The following is an 11,275-nucleotide window of genomic DNA, read 5'->3' on the forward strand; positions in this document are numbered from 1 at the left end:
TCATAATGCCAAACCTTGGAGTAAAACCAAGATAGCCATCCATGGTGAACAGATAAATAAGCTATACTACATCCGGATAGCAGAAACTTATTCACAACTAAAATGAGAAGCTTTATTAAACCGTGAAAACACATGGAGAAGAGTGTGTCTATGGCTAAGTGAAAGCTGCCAATCTGGAAAGGCTGCATAGCACGCAAGTCTGTGTTTCTGACACAGCAAACAGATCAGCAGTTGCCAGGCGTTAGGGGAAGGAGGAGTGACTGCACAGAGCGTAGAGGAGTTTTAGTCAAATCGGAATATTTTAGTGAGGCTATCCTGCGTGATACTGTATGGGTGAATACATGCCCTTGAGACTTAGCTCTAGATGGTGCCCCAGAAGGCCACAGGTTGAAGCTTAGTCCTTAGCTGCCTGCACCACTGAGAGAAGACTGATCGTAAAAGTTCTGCCATTTGCAATGATTAATCAATTATTTGGATTCCTAATTGAGAGCATCCTTGGGAGGTAAAGGAAATGTTAATTGTTGCGGTCTACTTGGGTGAAGAAGGTTTCTCGGGGTGTGCCTTTGAGGATGTAACTTGTCTCCTGGCCTTTCTTCTGTTTCTTTCTAATTCCATGAGATGACAAGCCTCTGACATATTCTTCCTTCACTTTGATATCTTGCCTGCCTTAGGCTAAGGAAGGAGAATAGTTGACCTCAGACTGAAACCTCTGTACCTGTGAACATAAATAAATCTTTCTTCCCATTAAGTTGTTTTGACAGGTATTTGTCACAGTGACAAGTCCTTATAGATTATCAAGACAAGGATGTACAATGCACAGAGATCATCCTAAAGTAAATTATACCTTTTGAGTGGCAATGAGGCTTCTAGGAAGGGTTCTGATGCCCAATAGATGTACTACATTGGTTCCGGGCCCTGAAAGCAAAGAGTACTCAAAGTATGAGTTAATGATTTTTAAGACTCTCTACTTTCTGTTTAATTTAAGGGTAGGATCTAGATAGAGTTCTCATAAATTTTTTGATGGAAGAAGCCTATGGATTACATGGCAGAAAACATGACAGAACAGCTTCCTAAGTCAAGACAGACCCAGTGAACAGTGAGCTCAATAGACAAGAAAGCCTAAAGAGAGGAGAGAGAGTGCTCGCTTCGGCAGCACATACACTAACATTGGAACGATACAGAGAAGATTAGCATGGCCCCTGCGCAAGGATGACACGCAAATTCGTGAAGCATTCCATATTTTTAAGGACAGCAGGTTACCGAGAAGAGACTTGATGCCCTATGAGCATATACAGGGGGAGGTAATGCCCCTCAGGAACAGTCATAGGGGAGGGGAATAAGGGGAAAATGGGAGGGAGGGAAGAATGGGAGGATACAAGGGATGGGATAACCATTGAGATGTAACAAGAATAAATTAATAATAAAAAATTTTAAAAAATGAAACATTAAAAAATTAGTTTCCTGATTGTAACAGTATGTGAAAAATAAATTCTATTTTTAGTCTTAAAAAAAAAAAAACAAGAAAGGAGAGACAATACAGGCCTAACTTTAACAAGCTAGACAAGGCAAAATGCTTATGGAAAAAAAGATAAAATGCCTCTGGATAGAATGGTGATAACAGAATGAAGGTAATGAAACTTATGTGAGATTTTCACCTCACAAAGAATTTCATTACTCTTTCCAGAAAAGTAACCAAAGCCATATTAAACACACAAAAGCTAATTCAATGGTTGTCATTGTATAGTATTACTTACTGTAGTACTTCATAGGCTAATGTTTCATTAAGCCTTTTCACTGCTTGATATGATAAAATTTAACCAATTCATTTCACATTACCCTGTGTAGAATTTGAAAATCAGTCTCTGGTTTGTTTGTTTGTTTGTTTGTTTGTTTTGTTGTGGTTGTTGTTAAAAGGTTTTATAAGTTTGCTTTCTGTTTCTACTTACCTAGACTGAATAAAATGTACCCCTACATAGTACACTAGCAAACAGAAGAAAATAAAAATATTCTAAATATACTATATTCACAACATCTAATTGAAGAATATATGGTTAGAGATTTATAGGTGTGAACGAGTACTTGTTCTGATTGCTGACATGATCTTTTTTTATTTCTTATTATGTGAAAACCCTACAAAAATTCTTTTTTATTAAACATTTTTATTTTTTACATACCCATTTATATTACTACACATTTATACAATAAACTACCTATAGCAAGAAGAACCATGACACAATCAGGAATTACATAAATGTTACATTCTTAGTGATTTGACTATTTGCATTTGACAACCTTGAAGAAAACATCTTTCCTATGTTGGTGCATCTAAAATTCTGCATGTAAATCAATATCTATCATATCTCATAATTATCAACTTAAAACATTTCTCTAGACCTAAAAACATCTTAACATCTAAGCTTGACTATAAACCTAAACTATCTTGTCTTCAACTCCATCAGATTCTTGAGGAGGAATAAAATTGATTCCCTGAGTATATACAAAAATTTCTTAATACATTAATATTCTCTAAGCCGACTACTGAAAATCTAACTGCAAGAAGCCAGCATCATGATCCTCGCTGGAATCAGTATCATCCCCATCATGTTCCTATTCTGGAAAGTGATTTGTCATTAGATTCTGATGCTAACTGCTGGGCCCCAGCTCCCACAGACGTTCTTACTTCCTCCCAACACTAGGACATACAAGAAAAAGTTACATTCCCATGAAAAGTTCAAATTATGTAAGGCGTTTTCTTAATCTTAGAGACCGTATATTCTCATGAAGCATATATAAAAATTGTTTTAAGCATTTAACAATGTTCTGGGGAAAGGTAATATACTCTTCTTAATTCCTCACTAGCTGAAATATTTCATTGTAAATCATACCTAATTCTTTATTAGCTGAATTATTTCATTGTTAATACTACAAAATTTATATCTGAAGATATAATCCTATGATTGACCTCTTTTTTTCTGCTGATGTTGAATAATTTCACCGATTCTTTAATGATAAACAAGCATGTATTTCTGGAATCCATTGCTTGGAATATTGTCCAGAATATGAGATCAAACACCCTTTTTCTCTCAGCGATTATTTTGGAAGCACAGTCTGTGTACTCATGCCTCAAAATTAGATATTTCTAAACTCCATTGTCTTTTATACAGTTATTTTCTTTAAGTGATAATCTGTCATTTGGTGGCAATGAGATGCTAACAGTGATCTGAAATAGTAATCTTATGCAGCTTGTAAGCTTAGGATGTGTATTCCTAAATCTTGTTAGAATCTATACAAAAAATAAAATTGTCCTGATATTACATAACTACCTATGAAAATATTACATACAACAGCACTCTAATCCCCCTTTTATATGTGTCTTTTTGGATGTCTCATGTTTCATTTGTACTTATGTTTTGTACTTATTTATAACTCATAATTTAAATCTTCCTATACTACACTGGGAATTTCATGTCCCAATGTCAATTATAAACCCAAAAATGAAACCTCCACTCTTACTCCATTTTCCACTTCTTAACCAAAACTAGAGAAATACTACCCATATGTCTACAATTTAGTCTGAAGTAAGTCTCACAACTTCTTTCTGCTACCTAGTGATAGTTGGAAAATAAGGATGACTAAAATCTAATAAATATGTTTAGGTTATAAGCAGACCATTGCCACAACTTGGCCTGGCTGATTTACTCTTGAAAAAGCTGTTTACTGGATGTATTTCATATTTTTATGCAGAACTAGGGTCAGGTTGTTACCTGGTTGTAAGAAATATGTGATCTTTCTTTTTAGATAATTTATTTTTCATTTTACCTCTTCTATCCTATTTGGAGCATGTGGATTCTGCCTTGTAGAATGATAGGCCTCCCTCAGCATCTGAGGAAGAAATGTTGATTTTCTATAGAAAAAATACTTTTACACATTAATTCTAAAAGTAAGACATATTATATCACAAACACAAGGTGAAAAATATTCTAATTTGATTCTCAAATATATACATTGAACAGTGTTTTTTACTTTAAAACACCAAAACCTGAAATATCAAAATTATGCAAAGCATAATGCTCACAGGCCAACATCCAGCTTTATTCTTGGTAATATTAGCCCCAACACAAGGGTCCCTGGTATAATTCTGTTAAACAGCTTTACATCTTGCCATTAAAACCACTTCCCCTCAATGTTCAGCTTTAATATCCTTTCAAATACATTAATGTGTCTCCAGAACAGAGTCTCACAGACTTCTGACTGCTTTGAATATTTCCATTTTAATAACAGCTTCAGATCTGCACTTGGAGCAATATATATCCTTTACTGTCAGAGGCTTGGGAGAGACAGAAGAAAACGTCTTGTTATCTGCGGTAAAGGTGTTTGCTTTAGACTACAACCCACAGGAAAATTAAAGAGGAACATCATTTATGTGTGATTTCTTATCCTTTTGTGAACAATTCCACAGGAATTTTCTTAGTCTTGTATAACTGAATGAATCCTTCCTTTTTGAGAATGACTATATAGAATGCCCTGTTCAAATAGCTAAGATCTTTTTATTCAGCCGCAGAAGGGCAACCTAGAGCCAAATGTTATATAGTTTCTGTCATGTGGAGTCTGACCTTTCAGTAGCCCAGGAACTTAGAGATATGGAATACTACTGCCCAGAAACAGCAGGATTAAACAGGGTAGGTGACAGTGACAACAGTACTTCTCGAATTTTAAACGTCTGATTATTTCTGCAATTACTGCCATACAATTGAGAAACTATAAGGAGTATTGTTACCCTAAGAAAATAATATAAAGATAGGAAAGAAAAATAACAACATATATTCCAAACATAAATTTGGATATCTGCAGGGTTTCACATGGATAAAACTAAAGAAAAAATTGGAAAAGGCTAAAACAAATGGAGAAATGATGAGGGGCACATTTTTGTACATTGTGCTTATTTCTTGTGTATGAGTGCCAGACAATCTCAAATCGTAATTACAAAAACTTGTAGTTATTGGAAGAAGTAATACACTGTTTGTTCACTTTTAGTAAATCTTTTTCATTTAAAATTAATGGTAAAATGCCAGACATGATGCATACCTTTAAATCCCAGCACATAGAAGCAAAAGCAGGCCAACTACTGTGAGTTGAAGTTCAGCCAGGTCTACCAAATGAGTTTCAGGCTATTAGGGACACAGAGTAAGACTCTGTTTTTAAAAACTAAATCAATAGAGTAAAGTTACCAATAAAAATCCATAAAACAAAATTATATACTCTGCAGTGTTACATTTATGTGAACAACAAACACATGAATATTGCTCAAATCAATGGGGCTGGACTCCAAACTTTTGTGTTGCTGACCTGGTGACCAAAGCCCATCAGAAGCCTCAACTTTTACTCACCCATCAAAACCTCTTACATAATTTTTCCTTCATTACACTGTAAAAAAATTAGTGACTAATGGATTGAGCCAGAAATGATCATAATGAGTGAGTTAACCAAGAAGCAGAAAGACTCAAATGGTATATACTCACTTCTATCTGCATACTAGCTCAAGGGGCATGTCCTATGAAAGCCTTCACTTACCAGGAAACTGGGACAGAGGGGAGGACATCCTATTGGGACTCTAGATGAGAGAAGCATAGGAGAATAGCAAAGTAGAAGGATCCAGAGGGTCCTAGAAACCTACAAGAAGAACATTATGATAGGCAGATTTGGGCCCAGGGGTCCCGCTCAAACTATGGCAAGGAGAATACAGGCTGTAAACTTCGAACCCCTACCCAGATCCAGCCAATGGACAGGACATTCTCCACAGTTGAGTGGAGAGTGGGGTATGACTTTCACACGTACTCTGGTGCCTCATATTTGACCATGTCCCCTGAAAGGGGAGACCTGGTGGCACTCAGAGGAAGGATAGCAGGCTACCAAGAAGAGACTTGATACCCTATGAACATATAAAGGGGGAGGAAGTCCCCCTCAGGCACAGTCATAGGAGAGGGGAGTAAGAGGAAAATGAGAGGGATGGAAGAATGGGAGGATACAAGGGATGCGACAACCATTGAGATGTAACAAGAATAAATTAATTTTTAAAAAGGGGGGGTAAGAACTCAGTAAAAAAAATTAGTGACTATTTAAGTTTAATTAGCATCTGATTTTATATAATAGAGCGGCTTGTTTTTTTTCTTTTATAGTATCAGTTAAGATCATTGTTTCAAAATCTAAATCACCAAAGAAACATACTCTAAACTTCACTTTGACATCCAATTGTTTGTTTTCCTCCAGTGTTTTCTCATACCAGCAATTCCAGCTCAGAGATCTAAGAAGGTTAGGCATTCTGTCCTGAATACTTCTTGGCTGTGTGACTCTTACTAGTTCTGTTCTCTTGGTCTCCCATGTTCCAACCTTTGCAGGTTCTGTAATTTCCCTATGTCCAAAAAAAAAAAAAAATCTGAATTTTTAAGACTATATATTCTTCCTATGTTTCTATCTTCTAGTTGGTTTATACAACTTCTTCTGTAATGGAATCCAAATAATGTCAGATGACATACTGAATGAAGAATGGAAGCATCCTTCTTCCTTTTTCTCTTGTGTCTTATTAGTTCTTTGGGAGCTCCATGCAATGTGTTTAGGTCATATTCACCTTCCCTAACTCTTTTTGGATATATCCTCCCAACTGTGTAGGATTTTGTTTGTTTGTTCATTTGTTTTGTTTTGATATATTTTGTTTTGCCTTCAAGAACAAGTTGTATTGCCCAAACGTTCTTAGATCTGAACTCTTCTGTTAGTGAGCGGTTTATACCAAGGGCGATATAAGAGAGAATTGACAATTGCATACAAAATAAATGGCTGACCTGACTAGAAATGTGCACAGGTACAATAGTGGCAGAAACATCATGGGAGTAACCAACTACATTCTGCCTGAATTTAAGTGTCACTCTCCAAGATGAGGCCCATGCCTGGCACCAATATGGGGCCAATGATATATGGCTAGACAGGTCATAGATCCTTGAAGAGAACTATGTTGCTAACTGGATATAATTTTAAAACAGTTTCTGATTAATATCATTATACCCATATCAGCATGTCTTTTGTGAAACAGTCTGGAGAGGTAGAAGTCTGGCATGTCCGGATAGCCAAGTGAGCTCAGTCGATCATGATGGACTCCATTTCCAAGGCTGTTCTCTCTTCTCCTGATCTTGGAACCCTAGATCCTCCAAGGAGCCTCATCTAACCCTCAGGGAAGATTACAGACCCTTTCCTCTTAGACAATGTTCAGCAAGCACCCTATGATAAGGAGATCCTAGCCTCCTCTGGAAAAGGACCTTTAATCTTATCTAGAAGTTATTCTCTCCACCCATAAGATAATTAAGTACTATGCTTTCCTCCTTGTTATAGGATCCCATGCTACTGCAGGTGAATGAGGTACTGTACCACTGCGTGTAGATTAAGTATCCTGGCACCCCTAGGCATATCAACTCAGACACTTTCCCACACAAACCCCTCCCCACTGCTCAAGGTTTACAAATAAAAGCAGACTGGTGTGCTCCCACATACACTCATGCCATTCCTCTGCTATGATTGTCAGAGACTCCATTTGTTCTGGGAGAGAATCGATGCTGGATGCCTGGAGCTGCTGTCTGCTGGTGAAGCACCAACAGGACCTGCCGGGCATGAATCTCACCAACCTGCCTCCCAGCTGGTCTCAGGCTTCTGTCCACTTCCTCTACTGTGCTTAGTACAGTGCAAAGGGTTGTAACAATTTAATATCACCATGGGCTTGTGGAGCTCCTGTGTATCCACTGCTATCTGGTACCACATACCACCAATCTCATTCTAAAATGGCTAAACTGTAACAACACCCTGTGGAAATCATTTCTACCACCCTCAGTGAGACTGGAAGCCTTGCCTAGAGCCAGGCCTAGTCCAAAACTGCTCTAGTGGTTCCTGAGATAGAACTGGTATCTTTGATATCTTCCAGAAGCAAGAAGCACCTGGATTGGCCTGCTGAAAACAGAAGCTAGGCTATTTGACAGATACTGAACAACAGTCTCTCAGTCTTCTAAAATGTATCTATTTGCAGTATATAATGACTAACACAGGGTCCCACAGCTAGACATTGTGCAGAAAATGAGAGGCTATAGAATTCTCACCCCTAATTTGATCATCTGTATCACATAGCTCCATTCAAGGCTCAAGAATCATTGTGAAAGGAGGAGAATAAAAAGTGTAAGATCCAGAAGCAGTTGTTGACTACAAGAAAACATAAAAATTAAAGTGAATGAAATGGTATGCACAACGCATGTTCAAGTCCAAGATAACCTAAGTATGTTCTTTTGCTTTTTTGCTAGTTCTTTGAAATTTTCATAGAATATCTTGTGATCATAGTCATCCCCTCCATCAACTCCATCCTTAGATTTGGTCTGACTTGAGGTTTCATGTGTCTTAAACATGTGGTAACGGCTGTTATGAGTACATATCACATGCTACAGAATTTATATAACATAAGCTTTACTAAATTTATACAAAATTAGAAAACAAACAAAAATGTATTTGGAAGATAGAAATTATGAAGTCGCTTCCTGAAGTGAATTTTACAGAAACATTCTACCAGAGATGTTTCTGTATGTTGGCCATAGTTGAGTGATTTAAAGTATTTCTCAAAATAATTCAACATAAGTGCCACAGTGCAAAATTCCACACTTACATCTCCCATACATTGACTATATCTTAAACACTGCCATTCACATAGTAGGGATGCAATATCATGCACTTAATTAAGTAAATAATTAAAATTACTAGTATCAATACTTTAACTTCCTCCAAGTTACAATGCAATTTGTGTTTTCTTAAAACTACTTCTATTTTTAACTACAGTATATAGTTGGTAAAGGATTTTACAACTCTCTAAATTAGCCCTTGGTGATTACCCCTACTGTGCAATTTACCACTATTTTATTAAAGCAAGATTAAAGATAATACTTCATTGGAAGAAGCAACAGCAGCATTAACCTCTATTTACCTTGACATAATAAAGCTTTAATAAAACATGGGCAAATTACATTGAGGGGGATAATTATTCTAACATAAAATTTAAAGGGAACTTCATTTCTTATTCTGCATGTTTAGTGCTTTAAGATTAGTGTCATTAATGTCTTTTTCTCATTTATAGAGGATACATAAAAATATTTAACCCTCTCCAATTTGTTTTCTTATTAAATAATTCTGAATTTATATTCAAGTTAATAAACCTAAGAGGACATTTTAAAAATGCAACAGTTCCGCAGAATAAATAGAATAGAAAATCAAAGCAGGGAGAGCATTATGGAAAAGATTTTACCCAGAGCCAAAAAAAAATGTCATCCTTGTCTAAATTTTTGAGTGTTGAATCAAGAATATTCTTGTTTGTTTTATATCCTCTGGCTTTATTACATCAGACAAGTTTCAAAGGGGCCAAGCACATAGGATTGAAAAATAACACAGCTGCATTTTGCAATGGAAGGCTCTGCCTTGGCTTGCATTTTGTTGTTCATGTAATACTTTTCAATAAACAAAGATGTCAATCAACTCTCTTTCAGCACATCACATTTCAGACTTAAACCACTTCAGACACATCAGTGCCCCAAGCTCACACATTTAACAGATAAAAATTCAGCTCTCTGTCAAGGCAGAATGCAGTATTGATTGTAGATGGTATTAGGCATACATGTGGCAGAACAATATTGCCTTCATAGCCAAATATAGCCTTTTACAGAGGATAACATAAATTGCATTATGCTCATCATAATTTTTCTAATGTTCAGCATTGATTAATATCCATTTCCAACTTCATTCTTGAGAAAGACTTCTAGATGCAGCCAATTGTCAGGAAGGCAGAGGGGGGTTAGGAACACATGATAGTAATCACAAAAGCTTTGATCACTTGATTTGATTCTAGTGCTTTGTGAATTAGCATAATTCAAACATGCTTCATTAAAAATCATGATGGTACAAGTCCTTCAGTTTAATGATCCAAGTACATATCACGTGAGCTGAGCGTTAACTAAAAGCACCAACACAGTTGGTGATGGCTATAAGGAACATTCCTCCTAAAGTTAATGGAAAATGCAGACTTTAACTCAAAGATATGAAAAAGCACACTGTGGACAGCAGCCCTGAACAACGCATGATATGCTATATGCTTGTATTACCCTCACATCTCTGACTGTCTCTAGGGCCTGCTAAAGGCTAGATACCACATCACCTCTAAGCTACGGAAAGACTGGTATACAGTCTCCCTACATCTCACACTAATTAATTTGAATTTTTGGTGTCAAAGATAGTTTTGACCTTTGAAGTTTGACTGAAGGAAAAATTTGAATATTCTTTAAGTGTTTTCCAGGTATTCAAAGAAGTTCTTTCAAATTAATTAAAAGAAACATGAGTTAATGCTAATAATATTTATAAGATTATTTTTGCATATATCTAATAATGCATCAGATCTCATTCACTAGCAATATAACTTTCATTTTATACTAAACACTATATGAGAAAAATAAAGACAGCATTTAAGATATTCCATTATTTGGACCATTTTTAACATTGAGTGTTGGCTTATACACAGTGATTATTGCTTATATGCTCCAAACACAGGCTATGGTTGAGATGAGTTTTAAGATAAATTAATTCTTTCTTAAATGACCTAGATTCTGAGGGTGCAAAATGGCCTCTGATTTTATGTGGTGCTCATAAGACATGGTTTAAATTTAAGAATGAATTGCTATTTTCCACATCACCTTTTATACTTTTGAAATTTTATGGGGCATCATCAAGAAAACATTTTAAAGAGTTTATAACAACTTTAAAATAGATTAAATGTTAGAGTCTAATGTATTTCCTAAATGTATTTTATTTAAATCTCCAGTTTTATTGCTAAATATATTAAGTGCCACAAAGTTAAAATGCAAACTCTCACTGATGGACTTTTACAACCAAAAATATAGTCATTTATTTCAGAATTATCAAATTGATCATTTCTCTCATTACAAACCAAAAGCATCAGCATTCATCTTTGGCAACCCTGCATATTTACAACAATCTTGAGGATTTTTGTGTAGGTGTTTACATTAAGCAAGGATCTATATCTTTGATTAATTTAGTAATTTTTAAAATGTTTTAAAATGAAAAGACAATTTTCATTTATGTTATTATATATTGACTATAAATATATTTTATAAAACATATAAAACTATTTTAAATATTTTTCAATTTTCATTCATAGAAGTAGAAATGATCAAAAGAAATGGGTCAGAAG

At 35.6% G+C, this 11,275-nt stretch overlaps 1 non-coding gene across 1 annotated transcript; it reads left to right on the plus strand.

Annotated features, from left to right (window-relative positions):
• The first annotated feature begins 1,137 nt into the window (after positions 1-1,137).
• LOC127208104 (U6 spliceosomal RNA) lies at positions 1,138-1,244 on the plus strand. Its single transcript, XR_007833062.1, has one exon. It is a non-coding gene; the product is annotated as a U6 spliceosomal RNA (small nuclear RNA).
• Positions 1,245-11,275: the final 10,031 nt, after the last annotated feature.

Source organism: Acomys russatus, chromosome 2 (genome assembly GCF_903995435.1).
Source record: "Acomys russatus chromosome 2, mAcoRus1.1, whole genome shotgun sequence".
In the NCBI taxonomy this organism is placed as follows: Eukaryota; Metazoa; Chordata; class Mammalia; order Rodentia; family Muridae; genus Acomys; species Acomys russatus.